A 19,681-nucleotide genomic window follows, 5' to 3' on the forward strand; every position below is an offset into this window, starting at 1 on the left:
TCAGCCGAGGTCTTGCCACAGAAGCCTGGCAACCAGGACTCGATCCCCAAAACCCACAGTGCAAGGAGAGAACCAACTCCCAAAATTTCTCCTCTGATGTTCATTTATGTTCTGGGTATGCACGTATACACATATGCACGCGCGCGCACGCGTGTACACACACACACACACACACGCACACACGCACACGCGCACACACACACACATTCATAGAGAAAATTAAAATAAAAAATAACATGTCAAAAAGATCATTCACCATGTTCAAGATGGCTTCCTTTCAGAGATGCAGGGACGGTTCAACATGTGGAAATCAATAAACAAACTCTACCACACGAACAGCCTCAAATTCCCACTAAGGTCAGAACCAAGATATGGAGGTCCCTTGCTCCCACTCCCATTCCCTACAGTGCTTAAAGTCTTAGCTAGAGCAGAAGACAAGGGAAAGAAAGAAAAGATACAGATAGAAAGGGCGGGGCCGGAAAGACGGTTCAGCAGTCAGGAGCCCTGGCTCTTCTCCCAGAGGACCTAGGTTCAGTTCTCAGCACCCACACGTTGGCTCACAACCGGCTCCCATCCTTGTATAGCCTCCTTGGGCACAAGGCATGTGCACGATGCATAGACATGCATGCAGGCAAAACTTCCTCACATGTAAAACAAAAAGTAATAGTGTAAAATTCTAATGAAAAGATTAGAAAGGAAAGGGGGTTGGGGATTTGGGTGAGGGGGAGGGCGCTAGCCAAGAAAAGGCAAGGCCTAGGGTTAGATCCCAACCTACAAAAAAAAAAAAAAAAAAAAAAAAAAAAGAGAAAAGAAAAAAAAAGATTAGAAAGGAAAAAAGTCAAACTATCATTTTTTTTGCGCCACCATAAGGACTTGAAAGATGTAAGATTGGTGGCTTCTACCTCACCTCTGTCTGTCTCCTCTGTGGTGTGGACAGAAGATGGATGAAACTTGGAAACTAACACTTGGCTATCACAAGGTTAACCATGTGACAACCTCAACTGCGGGTGCTGCACCGGGTGTCATTTCCCCACTCGAGCTGATCCTGACTCATTTCCAGATTCCCCAGTACCTGGTACGAGGCTACTGATCTTGCAAATGCTTTTTTTCCTCCGGACCTATGCAGGACCACATGAAGCAATCTGCTTTCGACTGGCAATGCCATCAGAATACTTCCATTGTTCTGACTCAGAGGCGTGGACATTTTCCAGCCCTGGATCATAACTTAGAAGACTAAGACCTTGACCACCTTTCTCTGCCACCAGGTATCACACTGGGATGTAAGCCAATGGCATTGCGTATACTGGCCTAAGTGAACAGAGGGCAGCAACCACTCTGGAGTTGCTAATAAAGCAGTTACACACCAGAGGACAGGAAATAAATCCAATCAAAACCTGTATCACAAAAAATCGACAAACAAGCAAAAACTTGTGAGAGTCGTGGTGTCCAGGATGCAGGCTAAGTTGTTGAACATAGGGCCTTCCACCACCAAGAAAGAAGCACAGTGCTGAGCTGGCCTTGGACTTGGTGAGTCGCACATTTCTTATTTTGGATGTGTTACTCCAGCCCATATATGCATCAAGTGACTCTGAAAGCTGCTAGTTTTGAAAGAACCCTAGAACAGGAAAAAAAAAATCTCCTCAACAGATCTAGGCTGCTGTGTTTTGCCGTTTGGCCGTCTGAACTGGCAGACCCAGTGATTCGGTGTCACCAGCAGCTAGGCACGCGCCTCTGACAGGCTGCCATACGTGAGTCACAGCAGAGACCGTGTGTCAAGGCTCAAACACCATCTGCAAACGTCCCGCCCTCTGAAGCTGAGCGCTTGGCTTCCTACTGAGCCGTAGTAGAAGGGCTTGGTCATGGGCCACTAAATTACCACGAGGCTCGCCATAAGCTGGGTTTCATCTGGCCTAACAGCCATGACGTCGGACGTGCACAATAGCAGTCGACCAGCGAATGGAAATGGTATATGCGCGGCCAGGCTCTGTCAGGTCCCAGAGGCACACGTGATTATGCAAGGAGGTGGCTCACTAGTCTTGCTATTCGTGGTGCGAAGTTTGAGCCAAATTGTCAACTTGACAGGATTTAGAATCTCCTAGAAAGCACACCTCTGGGTGTGTCTCCAAGAGCGTTTTACCCAGAAGTAGCAGCCACACCTTTAATGCCAGCACTCGGGAGGCAGAGGCAGGAGGAGTTTGATGAGTTCCGGGCCAGACTGGTCTACATACCGAAACCCTGTTTCAAAAAAAGGAAAGGAAAGGAAAGTGTTCCCGCCAGGAAGGAGCCATTGAATGGGGAAATAGAGACCATAAGGGAGTGAAGACCGACAGGGGACGAGGAGCAATGTCTGGGGAGATTTAAGTGAGAAGGAAGAGGATGGGAGGTTAGAGCATAGGAAGGGGTAGGGGAATAACTGAGGACGTTTGAAAAATCCATATGGAAACCGACTCTGTGTGTGTGTGTGTGTGTGTGTGTGTGTGTTAAATGGATGGATGGATGGATGGATGGATGGATGGATGGATGGATGGATGGATGGATGGATGGATGGGTGGGCGGATGGACAGGCAGACAGACAGACAGACAGTTTAGGTAAGTATAAAATAATACAATTCTTTTGGGCTTTCTGGTGTTATTTGTCCCTTCTCCCATCTCCTCTCTGTATTGGCCTTTCTCCCCTTCCTCAATTAGAACCCCTTCCTAAATTTTCCCATCCCCCCTTCATACCCTGAATCCCCCTATCCCCACCACTCACACTCTATACTCCCACCTCGGTCCCTTCTCCGTGGTTTCTGCAGTTACTCCATATTGTACACTCACATCTGAAGATTTGGAGCGGAGAACTGCCGACGAGAGAGACTATGTGGCCTTGTCTTTATTGGGTCTGGGTTACCTCACTCAGAATGATCTTTTCTAGTTCCATCCCTTAGCTGCAAATTTCATGATTTCATTTTCCTTTACAGCTGAATAGTATTGTTGTGTGTGTGAATTACATCTTTATTACCCATACATCTGTTGAAGGATAGGTTGTTTCTGTTCCTTAGATATTGCAAGTGGAGGAGAAGTGGACACTGGTGAGTAGTGTGGAGTACTAATCCTGCTGTGTAGTAGGGTGTCTGGTCCGTGGGAATATGCTCTGAAATGGTATAGCTGGGTCACGTGGTAGATTTGATTTTTAGCTGACAACACTACATACAAAATCCACAGACTACCTAATAAGACCTCATTTCCAGGCATGAAAAACCTCCATTCAAACTGTCAACGTACTCTAAGAGACTCCCCAAGCAATGTGGGATATTGCTGCTCCCCTTTGGGCGTCTTCCAGAGGCTGAGATAAGCCCTCAACTTGAAGGCACTTCACCCTTCAGGCACAGGGCTTAGAAGATTCTAGCTGGATCTAACCTGAAAGCCTCTTTCCTGTTGTCTAGCTTTCAAGCACCAGAAGGCACTATGTAAACTTCCAATAGAGGGAAGCAATTAACAGCTCCATCCGACTGATGTGCCGGCAAAGTGTAACGAAGAACAGAGGAGCAAGATATCCCAAAAGGTGCAATCGTGGCACTTACATCTCAGGTGGTAACCAACAACCTCTAATTGGACTTAAGGCCCACTCAGGAGAAGGAAAACCATTCCTGATATTAGAAACCCAGCCAACTACTCTGGGCTAATATGATCATGGGTCTTAGACAAGAACCTATTACTGAGACTTTACTGCATGAGCATAATTTCATACACACACCCACACACACACACACACACACACACACACACACACACACACACACGGGTGAGATGGCCCTGAGGGGACCAGCATGGGAGAGCTGGCCCTACCACTTGTCTACAGTGCAGTGGCGTGGCCAAGGAAGAGGTGCACACACGCATGTGCACACATGCACACGCACACGCACCCTTGCTCCTAGCCGCTTATGACAGGGAAAAAAGGTGGCAATGAGGTCATGAGACTGTAGAGAGCTGGCTCTGCTCCTTCCTGGCCACAGCACTGGATGCTGGGCAGTGCTGGAGAGCTCATGCTCATGCTGATAGCGGGGTGCCGGCAGACTGATCAACTCAGCTACCTCCCAGGCCCAGATCCAGGGCTTTGAGTTAGCACACCACAACATCTGCCCCATCTGTGAAATACTGGAACACAAAAGAGGCCATGCATTTGAGAGGGACCTGAAGTCGGGGGAAGGACATGGAAGGGGTTGGAGGGAAGATGGGAAAGAGAGGAAATGATGTGACTGTATTTTAATTTTAATTTAAATGAATAGCACATCCATGTAACGAGCCCTTCCCACAGAACTCAAAGAACATCATGGAGGAGGGAGAGGCAAGACTTTAAGGACCAGAGCTTAGAGAGAACTTGGGTGAAACAGTGTCTTCTAACAGGACAGGACCACTGCACTCATGAACTCATGGCAACTGCGGTTGCCTGCTTAGGAAACCTGCATAAGATCAAGGGAACCAATGTTCTAGTACAGATAAGGGAGGGTCACAGGAACCCCTACGCCTAGACACTGCTCATTGACAGTGGGTGGCACTAGGAAGGAACAGCCAGTCCGTTTACATAAGTAAAATAGAAGTTGCCGATCTTTAAGAATGTGGCCTCTCTTAGCTTGGCCGTGCTCCAGCGGATGGCTTCGCCCTCAGGCACATATGGGAAACACTAATTAGACTCTGTAAGTTTTTCTGTTATTAAAAGGGGACTTGAAGTTGGGAGGGAGATTTGGGGGACAGAGTCTGGGTGGTGTCAGAAGGAGGAATGGGGGTGACCATGATCAAAACACATCGCCTCGTGTATAAAATTCTCAAGGAAGAAATTAAAAATGTTACATTAAGAAGGGCGCCGTTTTATATCAGAACACTATTGAGTGACTTAAATAATCATTCCAAAAGGCTTCACTGGGAAGAGAAGGCTACCCCTCCGTGTGCTGACACCATCCAAGGGGCTGGAGTCCTGGACTGAATAAATTGAGGGACTGGATGGAGAACTGGCACTCATGTCTGTCCCTCCTGACTACGGACACAACGTGACCAGTGGCCTCATGCTCCTGCTACCAAGCCTTCCCTTTGGTGGGGGACTGCACGCTCCGACTGTGAGTCAGATCGGGCCCTCCCTCCCTTAGGTGGTCCTTGTCAGGTTATTCCGTCCTATCAGGGAGAGAGCAACGCAAACGGGCTCGGCAACATGGGTTTCCACTCACCGAGGTTGAGCGGGCTACTGCGGCTGCCAAGTACCGGGTCTGCCAGCAGCAAACACCAACACTGAGTTCCTGGTGTGGTGCCATTCCCAGGGTGACCAGCCAGCCATCTGGTGGCAGGGTGACTGCATTGTACCACTTCCATTGTTAGAAGAAGGTGCTTTACTCTTCCTGGGCCGGACACTCACTGTAGGCGTGGCTTTTCCCTTCCTCGTGGTGATGCTTACACTCTGTGCAGTTACGGAATGCCTTTTCCACACCACTTCCCATCAAGGAACTGACTTCACAACCGAATGAACACAAGGGTGGGTCCTGCCTGTGGAATGCTCCCCGTCTTGTCACATCCTCCTCCAACCTGAAGCAGCTGGTACTCTCAGTGGGGTGGCCTTTTAAAGATGCAGTCACCGTGCCAGCTGGGGGACAGCAGCTTGGTGGGCTGGAGTGAGGCTCTCCAGGAGACTGTGTGTGCTCTCAGCGGCATCCACTACAGCTGCTCCAGTAGCTGGGAAAGGCAGCAGGACTGGAGGTCTGCCCCACCTGTAAGTGAGGCCAGGCTTGTGTTTCCTGTTTCTCACCCTCGTCCTCTGAGTAGCTTCTGGACTCTGGTTCCAGAAAGGAGAATTGTAGATGCCATGGGTATTTTCTGCACTATTTTATTTAAAATCTGTTTGTAGGAGCTGGGACGATGGCTCAGTGGTTAAGAACACTCACGGCTCTCTTCCAGGGGATCTGGGGTTCAGTCCTCAGCACCCACATGGTGCCTCACAACTGCCTGTAGCTGGCTCCAGGGGATTTCACATCTTCTTCTGGTCTTCATGGGTAGCACGCACATGATACACAGACATGCATATAGGCAAAACATTCATACATACAAAATGAATAAGTAAATACAAATCCTCTGTCATGGAGTTTACATGAAAAGGTCAGTGAGATGGCTCATTAGGAATTTAAAGACTACAGAAGAGTATGTGTGTGCACACATATATTAAGCAGATACATGTATGCGTTTCCCCCTCCTGTTCTGTTACTGTAAAACATCACATCGATCCAGTTGAGATCCAGACTTAAGTATTATTGAATCTGTATAGTTTGTATTAACAAGGCGAGCATTTCTCAAGACGGTCATCTCTTCTGGGGGGGGGCATAATTAATGTATTTCTCACCCTATGTGGGATAGTCAGATTATATTAGGTGGAATTACAATGCTATCATTGTCTTAATTTGGACATTAAATATAACGTAAGGCGACGTGGTTGGGAATCAAGTTGACGAGGGCAGATAGATCCATGATGGCTGGTCTGTCTTCTTGATGGGATCTATACCAAGGTGAGAGACACACCTCCGGGCATGTCCATGAGGGAGTTCCCAGAAAGGATTAGCCAAGAAAGAAAGAATCACCCTCGACGTGGGTGTCACTTTCCAACAGGTGGCTCAGGTCACCTGCCTGCCTCCACTTCCTCTCCCTTGGGTGGTACCTCTGTTGTGCTCTTGGAATCTCCAGACTTCTAGTAACTAAATTCCAATAACTCCAGGCCTTTAGCACCACACTGAGAAGCTGTCATATCCAGCTTCGTGACTGAGCAGCTCCCGGCCTCCCCAGAGTGCATATTGGACTATCAGCTCCTACTATGCTGGCCAAACTGGAGAACCCCCTTTTGTTGTGTGTGTATGTATATGTAAGATATAGATATAGATATAGATATATAGATATAGATATCTCACATATACATATATATTAAGATATCTTAAGATAATATATATATATATATGTATATATATATATATGCTCACCAGCTAAGATTTTACTCATGTTGGGTTGGCCATAGTGGCTCGTATAATTCAGGAGGCTGAGGCAGGAGAATTAAATATTCAAGACTAGACCAAACTATACAGTAAGACCTCTGTCTCAAAATAAGTTTCCACTTAAAACTTGGCACTAGCACATTAATATACAGCCAAAGCAAGGCCGCAAGCAGGAAAGCCTAAACGTAACCCCAGACATGTGCATCTTGGTGCAGGGTGGAAGATGATGCTCTGGGTCACGGAAGAGACGATGGTTAAGCAAGTGACACTGGGCAAATGGTGGCCATCTGGTAAACATAATCGGGACCCCTACCCAATGGATGAAATCGTCGATTTGAGAAAGAAAGCCAGAGGCCTATGGAAACCTCACGTGAGATTTCTTCATAGCCGCAGAGAAGGTTTCTTGTTGGCTTAAGACCTCTAAAATTACAGGCGGGCACCCATCCCTCCCTCACAGCAGCTAATTTCATCAGGTTCGTACCCGATGTGAATGTTTCTAAAACTCCAAGTCAGTTTGAAATAATTGTTTTTGCTACCTATATTTTGAATGTCTGCAAAAGGGCTGGAGGGATGGCTCAGAGGTTAAGAGGATCTGATTGCTCTTCCAGAGGTCCTGAGTTCAATTCCCAGCAACCACATGGTGGCTCACAACCATCTGTAGTGGGAACCGATGCCCTCTTCTGGTGTGCAAGCATACATGCAGGGAGAACATTGTATACATAATAAATAAATTTAAAAAAAGTCTGCAAAAATCCAAACACACAAGAAATGGAAACGATAAATTAGGGAAAGCATTTGTAACTCATCCTCAGAAGCACCTGTTTCCTAATATTAAAATATCGGACAGCTGGACAGTGGTGGTGCACACCTTTAATCCCAGCACTCAGGAGGCAGGCGAAACTCTGTGTTCAAGTCCAGCCTGGTCTACAGAGTGAGTTCCAGGACAGGCAGGGTTGCACAGAGAAACCCTGCCTTGAAAAACCAAACAAACAAACAAACACCAGTCCATCTTGCAATCCCAACAGACAGGAGGCCGAGTGGGAAGATTCTGCATTCCCGACCAGCCTGGGCTACAGAACAAGTCCAAACAGAACAGACATAGGAGACCAGCAGTCCAGCTGAAGCCTTCGTGCATGATAAGAACACCAAAAAATACAGGTAATTTTTTTTTTCAGTGCTGGTGACTGAACCCAGGACTTCCCATGTAAAAAGCAAATGTTTTGCTATTTACCTATGTCCCCGGTCCCAGAAAGATCTTTTAAGCAGGAAAAGATGCCCAATCCAATCCATTACATGAGATAACTAAAACGACGTGATAACCGAAATGGGAATAAGGTGTATCTCATTAATCAGACTGGCGAGGATAAGGAGTAGAGAAACAGGCCCAGCACAGGTGGAAAAAGGAGTCTATCTTAGTACTAGGGGAAGGTTTGCCACAATCTAGCAACATGGCAAATGCCCCTTCAGGTCACTTTGCTACAAACAAAAAGGCCACTCCATACTCAGAGAGGACGCCCCCAGTCGCATCCGTGTGAAACCAAGACACATGACCCTAACGGCCTCACAAAATAAAATACCACATAAAATGGAGTGCCAGGTTGCCCTAGGTGCAAGCTGGGAATGTGCACAGGGGACTTCGAAACACATAGGCCACATGGAGTCAGGGAGAACCTACTTCCACAGGAACCCACATTACTTTCCGAAGGCTATTAAAATAAACGCAGCCCTGGGGTTTGTACCCTGAGGAGGAACAAGGGTCTGCACGCTCACGTTGGCTTTGCCCCGACCGCCCTCAGACCCTGAGACAGCTCTTCCCCTCCAACCCTCCCATCTGAGGGTCAAGGATGAGCTGGTCTGTGGCTTCTCTCCCTCTGCTGCCCTGTTCCTTCCAGATTGCCTCTTCCATCAGTTTCGAGGGGTGGGGCATAGGGAAGGAAGCTTTGCTGGTCTGTTTCCATGGCAACAGAAGGAACAAGAGGCAAGAAACTCAGACCAAGCCAGCTCTGCTACATCCTCCCTGAATACTGAGCTTTTTCCCCTTTGGAACTGGAGTACAGGAGGATCCAGGGCTTCTCCAACCCTCGGGCTCCCCACCCCAGGGATAGATCTTGAGGTCTCCTGTCTAGACCAGCCTGATTGCCTAACTTCAGAGTAACAGGGGTCCTGGGCTTCCGAGGAGTCAGCCTAAACCTGGAGTCTGCCCTTAAGACCAACCTGGTACCCTGGGCCCAGCCAACCCAAGTCCCATGATCGTTCCTGTCAGACCGTGTCCGGCACTTGGCTCTGCTGAGACTATATTGACAGGCAGTCTCTACCACGGCACCAGTAACTCAGTGAACACCGGGGGGCACCAGGGCTTATCCTCAGATGTTATTTCATTCCCCCACCCCCAACTCCCATTATCCCAAGAAGACCTGAGCTCACTTCACAGATGTGAAAATTGAGGTTGAGAAGCACAGAGAAATGCCAACTGCCTTACAGGCTTGGGGCTGGAACTAAATGATTCACTCTGTTCGTGGCTAAGATTCCTGCTCCTGCCCCTCCATCCCAACTCAGCTCGCAGGAGACACAGGGGTGCCAGTCTGCTCCCCGCTGTTCTCCAGGGCGCAGCTTTGCACTGCTCTGCTCCCACAGGTGTGTGGGAGCAGATGTCCGGGGCAGAGGGAAGGAAAGACGGGGAGCAGAGCCAGCCAAGTGTGTACCCACCCACAGACACACCCACACACCGCAAGTGCAGGTCTCACTGCTCCTTAGCAAGGCCTCCCTCCAGCCAAGCAGCTACGAGCATGCTTTTATGGCTCTGTTGCCAGCATCTAAGCAACACATCTCCCTCTAGCGTCTCCCACCATCCCCCTGGCTCCTCCACACGGTCACCACCTCCACCATCACCACCACTGCCTCCTCCACCACCACACCCACACCCATCACAACCACCATCACCAATATTTTCACCATTACCATAACGACCATCACCACCACGACCATCGCCAACACCTCTGCCATCATCCTTCCCATCAGCACCATGGTCTCTTACACTCCCACCCCCACCCCCACCCCTGCCATCACTACCACCGCCATCACCAATACCCCCACCAGCCCCTCTGCTTGCCGCCATCACAACTTCAAGCTTGCCATGCTTAGAAATAGGCTGAGGGCTCTAAGTAAACAGTTAATATTCCATCCAGGGAACACAGCTCCTCTCTCTCATCTCTCTCTCTCCTCATCCCATCCCCATCCCCATCTCCTCATCCCCATCTCCCCATCCCCATCCTCCCATCCCCATCCCCATCTCCCCATCCCCATCTCCCCATCCCATCTCCTCCCATCTCTCCCCATCCCATCCCCATCTCCCCATCCCATCCATCTCCATCCTCCCATCTCCCATCTCCTCATCTCTCCCATCTCTTCTCTCTCCCATCTCTCTCCATCCTCCATCTCTCTCTCTCCTCTCTCATCCTCATCTCTATCTCTCTATCTCATCTTTATCTCTATCTCTCCCTCATCTCTATCTCTATCTCATCTCCTCATCTCTCTCTCTCTCTCTCTCTCATCTCTCTCTCTCTCTCTCTCTCTCTCTCTCTCTCTCTCTCTCTCTCTCTCTCTCTCTCTCTGGAGAACAGAGGACTTTTTTGCTGCACTTGTGTAGTGCAGCAGCCCTGCGTTCCCGTGCAGCTTTGCCCGCCCCTGCCTTTTGCACGACTCTCCCGATTTGAAGACTGCTAATCTCTGAGCTTAGTGCCCTCTGATATCGCGGGCTATATTACTACTACCACACAGATGAGGACGGGTCACCGAGGGCTGCTGGGGCCCCACGACAAGAAAGGTTCTGTTCCTGCCTCCCCATCCACTGCCATGCTATGGTAAGGCGGAAGCCAGCTGGTGGTGTGTCACAGCAGAATGTCACAAGTAAGCTGAAGTCGAGAGGTCAGAAGCCAAAAGACGGAGAAGAAAGCAAGCCAGCTTCAAGGGCACAGACTGCCAAGACCAGACATCGTAGACTGGGGAGGCATGGGGGGAACCACCAACAATCCCCAGTACTGGAGGCCAGAGAAAGCTTTCAGCCCCTCCGCAACCCTAGCAGAACCACCAGCTTTGAGGTCCCTGAGGCAGGGACAGTGAAGACAGCTGAGCTGAGCAGGTGACAGGCGAGGCAGGGAGTGTTGGTGTGTAACGAGAAAAGTGGTGTGTACCTGCCCCAAGGAGAACCAAACACCCACTGAAGACATCAACAGAAAGGACACGGGGCCCTTGAAAGAAGCGTTCTCCTAGAGTGTGGCCGGGCCAGCCTGGACTCCGTGTGGAGAAAGTCTGAGGGAGGAGCATACCATGTCTGAGGGTGGAGAGAAGCAGGATGAAGAACCGACTCCCTGGAAGCTGACTGAGCCTCTTTGAGGGTCATGGGACCCAATGGACAGGGAAGGTAGGGTGGCATGGGACATGGGGAGCAGAACAAGGCGGGCAGAGTGGTTTGGGGTTTGCATAATAACCTGGCTGCAGGCTATGCATATGGAATTTGGCTCTTGGTCCAGACCTGGCTCCTGAAATCATAGGGCCACCTGTGATTAGAGAAAATGGCAGGAGCCAAGGGGACCATGGGCCAGGTAGAAAGAACAGGGGAACAGAGCCTCCAAATGGCCAAGTTGTAAAAAGAAGAAAGAATGGAGAGAGGGAGGGAGGGAAAGGGGGATAAGTAAATAAATGAAGTGAGCTGGGAAAGAGGCAGTCAGTGGATGACGAGAGAGAGGAACCCCCTCCAGCACCGCTGCGCTCTCTGCGCCTCAGGCCCTTTCCAGCAGGATGGGGCCCCTCTCTGTCCCTGATGCTCCCACAGTGCTGCACTGAGACAAGGCAGGACAGTCTGGTGTCCCCTGTCTATTTGGAAGCAGGCCTAGGACACACATCCTCCTTTTCCAGTGCCAGCCGTGGTGCTACATCCGACTGTCTCTGTTATTTTTACACCATGGAACAGTGTCTGGGTGTGGCTGCTACCTAGGTTTTCTTAGGGATTGGTGGACTCATTACTGCTTCCCCTGCTGTAGTTCCTGGACCTGACAGACTCAACTGGGATGGCTCATCCCTCCCCCCTCCCATCCCCCGCTGTTCTCGGCCTGTGGACAAGCACAAGGCTGAGGCCTGTGAAGCTGCTAGCTGGGCTGGAGAGATGTCATGGGTGGATATGAAGTACTCCATCCTCACGGCCCATAATGCTCCATATCTGTACCAGACGATCTCAGAGCTACCGGGATGGGATTGTGTCTTGTAAGAGGTTCAGTACTCTAGAAATATCTACACTTAACATTTGCTGAAAGATGGGGGAGACTGAGGCATGGCGTTTCTGAGTTCAACCTAGCAGCTCACATATCTGAGTAGGCAAGTATGTCTAATCCTGAGGTGAGGCATCCACTCCTGGCCCTGCCAACAAGATCCTGTCCTGAAAGGGACCTAAGATAAACAACAGGCCAACTAAAGACACCCCCTCAACTCCTCATCTTTCATGACCAACCTGGCACGCCATTTCCCTCAGAGACACCAGCCACACTGTCCCAGACCCTGGCTGGGGTGTGTTTGTGTGCAATACATGCTCCAGAGACAGAGCTACACCAATCAGCCCCTTGGTCACGTTGGTTTAGGTGGGACACAGGGAGGTTTGCAGGGAAGTGATGGGTTTGAGGTGGGCTGGTACACACACACTATGAACAGAATATTGGCACAGGCTATGCTTCCACATATAGTCCCTCGTCCATGCCATCACACCAAAGCCACAGCAGGGACAGGGTAGGCCCACTCCCGCCGGCCACACCCCTGCAACTCCTTCTGGGCTCCCCTCTCCATCCCGACTAGGGCTGGTTCAGTCATGCACCTCCATATAGGAAACTTCTCATGGCTCTGATGGCACAGTGTTCCTCACAGCTCCTTAACTCAGCGTCATCTGAAGACAGGTCTGGGATCTAGAACGGTTGCTGCAGTCCGCAGAGCAGCTTTCAAGTCTCTAGTGTCCTAATGCCACAGGGCAGGAAGCTCTCCAGACACAGGGAGAGGCCAGGGCACTCCATATGCTCTCAAGCACACCTGCCCCTCTGCAGGCCTCGTGCCAATTCCTGGTGTCTCCTCCACAGGCTGGGAAGAACTGTACCAGCATCACAGGTTCTGACTGAAGAACAGTCTTTGTCTGTTCTCCATTGAGGGGTAGCCACTTCCAGTTTGTAGCAGTTCTCACTAGCATGGCTGCTGCGTGCTGATCACAGATGCTCTTACACCTACAAGTGTGCATCACTCGGGGTGTGGCCCAGGTGACGACATGGGGTTGTTAGCATGTTCCCTTTAGACCACATCTATGCAGAAGCTCTCCTCCACCCCATGCTGCCCTGTGTACTCCCAGCCCTGGCCAGCCCTGACAGGTTGGACCACTGTTGATACCTCCTTGAAGGCCTTTGAGGATCCTCAGCCCCGTGCCCATGGCAGCACAAGTGATTTAGCTCAGGCACCTTCTCGACGGAGGTTTCCTCACAGCAGATCTTAGGGTTCCGCTTCAATTGTGTGAGCAGACTCCCCGGAATGCCACGGCAGAGAAAGGATGGGCAAAGAGCACAGGATAGCCCTTCCCCAAAGCGCAGCCATCTGGGAGGGCCCTGTGTTTCCTGGACAGTGTAGGTAAGACCGAGGCTCTCCTAGACCAATTTACATGCTCACTGGCTCTTGTGCTGCTCTCCTGGGGGCTCCTCTCTTCACCCAGCCTGGGGGAGGGGAGAATGGGGGTGTCTGAGCTACTGCTAATAATAATAAAATGAATCATTGACATCATCCCCTTGCCTGCTCTGCATCTCAGCACCCTAGAAACCCCCCTCCCAAGTACCTTTGTAAGCCTCCAGCCTCCAGCCTGGCTTGGCCCTAATGTCCTAGCTGCTATACTCAACCAACCTCAGCCAACGCTCTCTCAGCTCTCAGGACAGGGAACTGGATCTTCCCACCAAGGATCCCCTCCACAAGCTCAGAGACCCACCCTGTGACCTGCTTGGGACCACTGCTGCATTACCTCATTTAACCCAAACCACACTCTACATTGGGGAACAGAGCCCATGTTTGCTCAGGGCTCAAAGCCCAGAGGAGCTGGGCCACAGAATCTGTGGAGGAACTATAGCCTACCTATGTGCCCAGGCTTGTACAACAGACTATAGTAACTCATCTTAGAAAGTGTCTGGGGTGAGGACTGGACATATTCCACACACCAGGTAGGAGGCTTTCCTGAGCCTGGCCCTGTGCCCTAGCTCCAACTAGACTCACTCCACATTCATACTGGGTGGGTCTGGGTTCCAGAGGCCTGTAAAGTCAGAGACGGTCCTCAAGATCTGGGTGACCTCAGTGGGGGAGGGGAGAGAAGGCTCTGCAGATACTCTCATCAGAATGCACACCCTTTCCCAACACCCTCAGCTTCTGGGTGAGCCAGCCTCCTCCACAGAAGCTAGTCTTTGTTAACAGTGTTGTCATGGCAACTGCATCCAGGGAGAACTCTCTCTTTAAGGTAGAGTCTGAGGGTGATACTTGGAGAAAACTGAAGCGGTAGTGTCAGGCAGGGCACTGACCCCCCAGCTCTGTCCCCACTAATCCCTCCAGGACAGGTTCTCTCCCCACACCCTCTTCCTGTCCCAGAGTTCTTAAGTCTATTCCTTTCTCTTCTCCTGAAGGTGGAGAACAACATGTCTTATGCCTCTATGTAAAATGTTCTCGGACACAGATCTCCACCTCTTCCCTGATGTGCCCAGCAGCTCAGAGAATCCAAACTGCACCTCCTCAGAATGGCCAGAGTCCAGGAGATGGGAGGTCCAAAAGGACTGAGTAGACAGGTCTAGGGAATCACTGACAGACAAGACACTTGGAGACATTCAATGTACAGTCTTTGGGTACTTCTATATCATGTCCACACAGGAAGACTCACTTAAAAAATGTTAAGGGCCAAGGGAGACGTAACAGAGACCGTACCTGTATAGGGCAAGGGTATTGTAGGAAGGAAGCCATTGAAATTGTTCAGGCTCAGAAGAAAGGGCACCAGAAGTGGAAGGGGGTGTTCAAAACAAGTCTAGGGTGGGCTAGGCCAGCCTGGATGTTGCCTCAATGTAAGAGGGGTTTGCAGCTGGCTGCTCAGATGGCAATATTGAGACAGGTGAGATTCTGGGGAAGGACGGTAGTAGACAGGCCACCCATGGTTACCCAGGAAACCAGCAAACATAGTGCACATGCTAAAGGAGCCCCAGGTCCAAGCTGGGGCTACGGGGAGACCGGGCCAGCTCAGTGTGAAGAAAGGAAGCTGTAGTTGCAGGGAGGGCCCAGGTCCTGACAGATAAAAACACGGACTGTCCTCAGACAAGAAGTAAAGCCATAGAGAGGCCTCCAGGAAGGGCAAAGGAGAGGGAGGACCAAGAGCCAGGCAGCCAGACCTGGATACCGAGCATCTGGAATCTGGGATGGTGAAGTCCACAGCCTCTGCAGTGGGTCTCCCTGATGAAGGGGTGAGTACCAGATGGGAGTGGGCGGAAGTGAGTGGGAGGTGAGACAGCGGAGTAAGCAGGCAGAGAACACATCTCCAAGTCAGTGTGCATGGGGATGAGGGTGGGCAGGAACTGGGGAACTTAAGAACAGAGGAGCCCTGTGCAAATCCCTTCACCTCTGAGGACCACCACCTGTCTACTGAGGAACTGAAAGCACCCCATGTTGGGAGTGCTCCCACTGATGTATGTCTGTGTGTGTATGTCTCTGTTTCTCCCTCCCTCTCTCTCTCTCTCTCTCTCTCTCTCTCTCTCTCTCTCTCTCTCTCTCTCTCTGTGTGTGTGTGTGTGTGTGTGTGTGTGTGTGTGTGTGTGTGTGTGTGTGTGTGTGTGTGTGTGTAGCACCAGCCCCAGGCTACTCTACTCAGAGTCATTGGAAGTCCCACAGGCCTCCCTTCTGGGAGTTATCTAGTACTCGGCTCCCTGACTTCACAGCCATCTCAAGAGGGACAGACTGGCTTCCCTGGCCCTGTCAGCTGCCCTGGACAGCACTGGCCAAAGCCTAGCCCCAAACCAAAGTGGTCCTCACAGTGTGGAGGGTGACTTCACGTTAAGTAACCTATTTCACATCCCAGGACCAACCAAGGATCCCTGAGGAAGTTCTGTGTCAATTTGATGATGAGGGAGAAGCTTCACGGTCACAGGTAGGGTAATCCTAAATCATGCTCAGTTGTACCTGTATGATCAAAGGTGATTTTCCAAAGAGGTTCATAGTCATCTGGGTCTCCCTGGGCAGCATCCCTCCTTGTCACCCTTAGGTAGGGTTAGTCATGGATAACATTTACACCTAAGGCCCTCAGCTCACAGGTAACACTGAATGGCACTTAAGGCAGCCACTTACCAGCTCTCCCAGAACACAAGGCCCTTTCCAGATCTGAGCTGCAACATCCTGGCCCTTTGGACTCTGCCTGCCCTGCCATGTTCTAGTCACACCATGGCCCTACTGATGCCAGCCACCCTTCCCCAACTGTGTCCTAGGATTGCTGTATGGAACCCTCCTGGTGACCCCAACCCAACAACATTGTTCCGATGGACTCGTTAACAGCTTGCCCACTCTGAACTGGGCCAGGAAATCCCTTGTGTCTAACTCTCCAATGGATCAACAGCCCCAATCTCTAGGCCAGAAAGATGTGAGAAAGGCAGATCACCAAAATGAAATGGCTCTTGTGTCCCCAAAGGGGACCCCAAAGGGCCAGGGTACCAGGGCCATTCCCCCAGAGTCATCACCTCCAAGATGCCCCACAGTACCCCTGCCTCCTCCCTCCCTCAGCACATCACTTCCTTGCTAAGTGCACACTCACAGGCAGGAGGGAAGTGGGCAAGCTAGAGCAAAGAAACCTGGGAGGCAGCCTGGAGTGGGCGGAAATCACACAAGGCAGATTCTGGAAGCTCTGAGAGAAAAACAGCCAGAGCAGACCATAGCTGGAGCAGATGGCCTCAGGAGAAGCAGGAAGGACGGAGGGAGGAGTCCCATCCGAGAGCAGAAGGTAGCGACCTGGCAGAGTCCAGAGATGCCTTGACCAGGTCTCTTCCCAGCAGGGCCCCACCTATGGCATAGAGCCAGGCAGACATGGGCATCACTGTCTACTGAGACCCTCCATAGCAGGGAGGGGCTCACCGCCCCCTGCCTTGGCATGGCATTCTCTCTCGACCTATTTTGTGATGTAGCTTCTGGGAGACAGCAGTTCTAAGACCGTTCCAAGGCCCTGTCAGCTGCCTGGACAACACTAGCCAAAGCCCCAAGCCAGAGTGGAGTGATCCTCACAGAGGAGGGAGGACATGACTACATGTAAATTCGGCCAACCTAAGCTGTTCACCGCAGGCCCCTTTGAAGTAGTTCTACTGGATGAAGAGACGGACCACTCCAGCATATTCCAAATTCTACTTGCCTCTCCAGGACCCAGCAACCACGGAGGCAAGCCTGCTCTTCACCTGTGTACTGGGGGAGAGACTTTAACCCCTCAATGAGGCCTCTGTAGGGCCCAGCATCTTCCCTCCTCTTTCGACTCTCTTCCTCCCTCTCCTCTCCTTCCTCCTCGGTCTGCAGTTGCTAAGTTACACCTAAACCCGATGTGTTCTGTATGAACGGTTCCATTGCTATGATTTGCCAGGTAAAAGGCAGCCATCCACTGGCAGCAGGAAGACACACCTCAGAAAAAAAAAACAAAACAGCAAACTCCTGGATAGTTTTTGGACCGGGACACTGGCACCCCATCTGCAGGGGACACGAGCAAGAGAACACAGCTTCCACACCTTATCATGCAATCTGGTTACTCTCTTCTCAGAAGCAGAGGCTATGGGCCCAGGAAAACAAACGCACACACACACGCACACACACACACACACACGCACACCCACGTCAAGCTGACGACCACCCAAAGGGTTGCTGGACCATTACAGTCCAAAGCCATAGAAGAAAAAAAGAAAAAAGAAATGCTGGCCAGGCAGGGAACTCACTTTTCTGTCCCCAGACCACACAACTTGGAGTCCCTGATGTCCTCCTACCCTGGAGCTCCTTCCTGGGCTAAGGTACTATGGCCCTAAAGTGGTACATGAAGGCCAGCATGGAAATACCCCAGGAGTGTTAAGAACCATGGTATGATTCTGTTGAAACGATGTCTCAGAGGGGCCTGCAGCCCGCCCATGGCTCACAAGTCAAAATATGTGGTCTCCCAACTCTCTACCAGGATAAGGGGTGCTGTTTTGCTCTGGAGAGCCCAAGCCCCAGCAGAGAAGGTTCTTGCCCACAGAGGCTGAGGTGGACAAGACCAAATCAAGAAGAAAATGGGAGAGCCCTGGGAAATGAAGGCCCCTGAGTGCCGATCTAAACCCAGAGCAGGAGGCCATCTGAGTCTTTCCCTTGTCCTACAGTGGGATACAGCTAATAAAAGCAGGTGATGTGAACATAAATGGAGGTTCAATGTCCTGAATAGGAAAAGAGGGAACCCGATCACCTCAAGTCTCAACCCCCAGGCAGCTTCCAAGAGGCTGGTTCCGCCAATATCCACTAGCTGCATCTCTCAGAGGTAGCTAGAGATGGAGAGATCAGGGACCCATCAGCACAGTCCTCCCCAGTCAGCAGGCCGCAGGATGGATGGGGACACACACACACACACACACACACACACACACACACACACACACACAGCTTATTCTGACACACAGCCAGCCAGCTGTATTCCTGTCAAACCTGTCAAAAGTGCGCCCCAAACAGTCCTTCAAATGACCCCGGCCCACGGGACAGAGGGACGCACCTCACCATGCCCCCTGGCTCTCTACCTTCAAATGCAGTGCTTATGCCCCAATCCTTGCCAAAGAGCAAAGGCGTGAGATACCACCCTAGACCCAGAACGCACAAGAGCAAATGGAAACTTCCAACTGCGCAGCCCTGAGCTCCTTGGATCCCCGGCCCCCTCCCCCACGCCAGGCCCTGGGCAGTGGACTTGCCAGTGGTGCCCACGCCTGCCACCTGGTGCGCTCCCACCATGCTCGTCCCGGCCGCCCCGTGCGCGGCAGGTGCAGGAGGCGCAGGGGTCCCGCCGTCCAGCCCGGGGCGGAGTTCCAGGAACTCCACGCCGGGCTCCACGTCGCCCTACCCGGCGCCCATCCCCGGACCCACGCCCGCCCGCGCTGACGACCCGAGGGACGGCCGCCGGAGGAGCCGAGGGGCGCGCGGGGCTGCCGCTGCCTACCTCGGTCCGCGCCAGCGTCGCTCCTGCGCCGCCCTCGCGCCGCAGCCCGGCCCCGAGCAGCGCGCGGCCGGCGCCGGCGGCTCATGCTCGGCGCCCCGGCCCGCGGCTCCCGCCCACCCGGCCGCCCCGCGCTGCGCCAGCTGCAGGCAGAGCAGTTCCCTCCGCAGCCGGCGCCCGGGAGCACGAGCGCGGGGAGCGAGCGGGAGGGCGCAGGGCGAGCAGAGGAGGGTGCGGGGCAGAAGGTGCCGCGGGAGAGGGCGGGCCAGGCTTTCTCTGAAAATGGATATGGCAGCCAACAGCCCCAAAGATGATGTGGCTGCCTCATTAAAACCCATTTGGCGACTCTAGGAGAGCTGCGAACATGTTTATCAGTGGTACCTGGCAGGGGAAAGTGCTCCCTTCTCCCAGTCACCCTGCGGGATTGGTAGGCTTTGGGTTCCCTCTGGGC

General features: G+C 51.7%; 1 protein-coding gene across 1 annotated transcript in view; it reads right to left on the reverse strand.

Annotated features, from left to right (window-relative positions):
* The window catches only part of Rasgef1a (RasGEF domain family member 1A), an 81,378-nt gene extending 62,090 nt beyond the window's left edge, over window positions 1-19,288 (reverse strand). Inside the window, exon 1 of the mRNA XM_032905828.1 lies at window positions 19,234-19,288. The gene's annotated coding sequence lies outside the window, so the exon portion shown is untranslated. The remainder of the gene's footprint in view (window positions 1-19,233) is intronic.
* Window positions 19,289-19,681: the final 393 nt, after the last annotated feature.

Source organism: Rattus rattus, chromosome 6, assembly GCF_011064425.1.
Source record: "Rattus rattus isolate New Zealand chromosome 6, Rrattus_CSIRO_v1, whole genome shotgun sequence".
In the NCBI taxonomy this organism is placed as follows: Eukaryota; Metazoa; Chordata; class Mammalia; order Rodentia; family Muridae; genus Rattus; species Rattus rattus.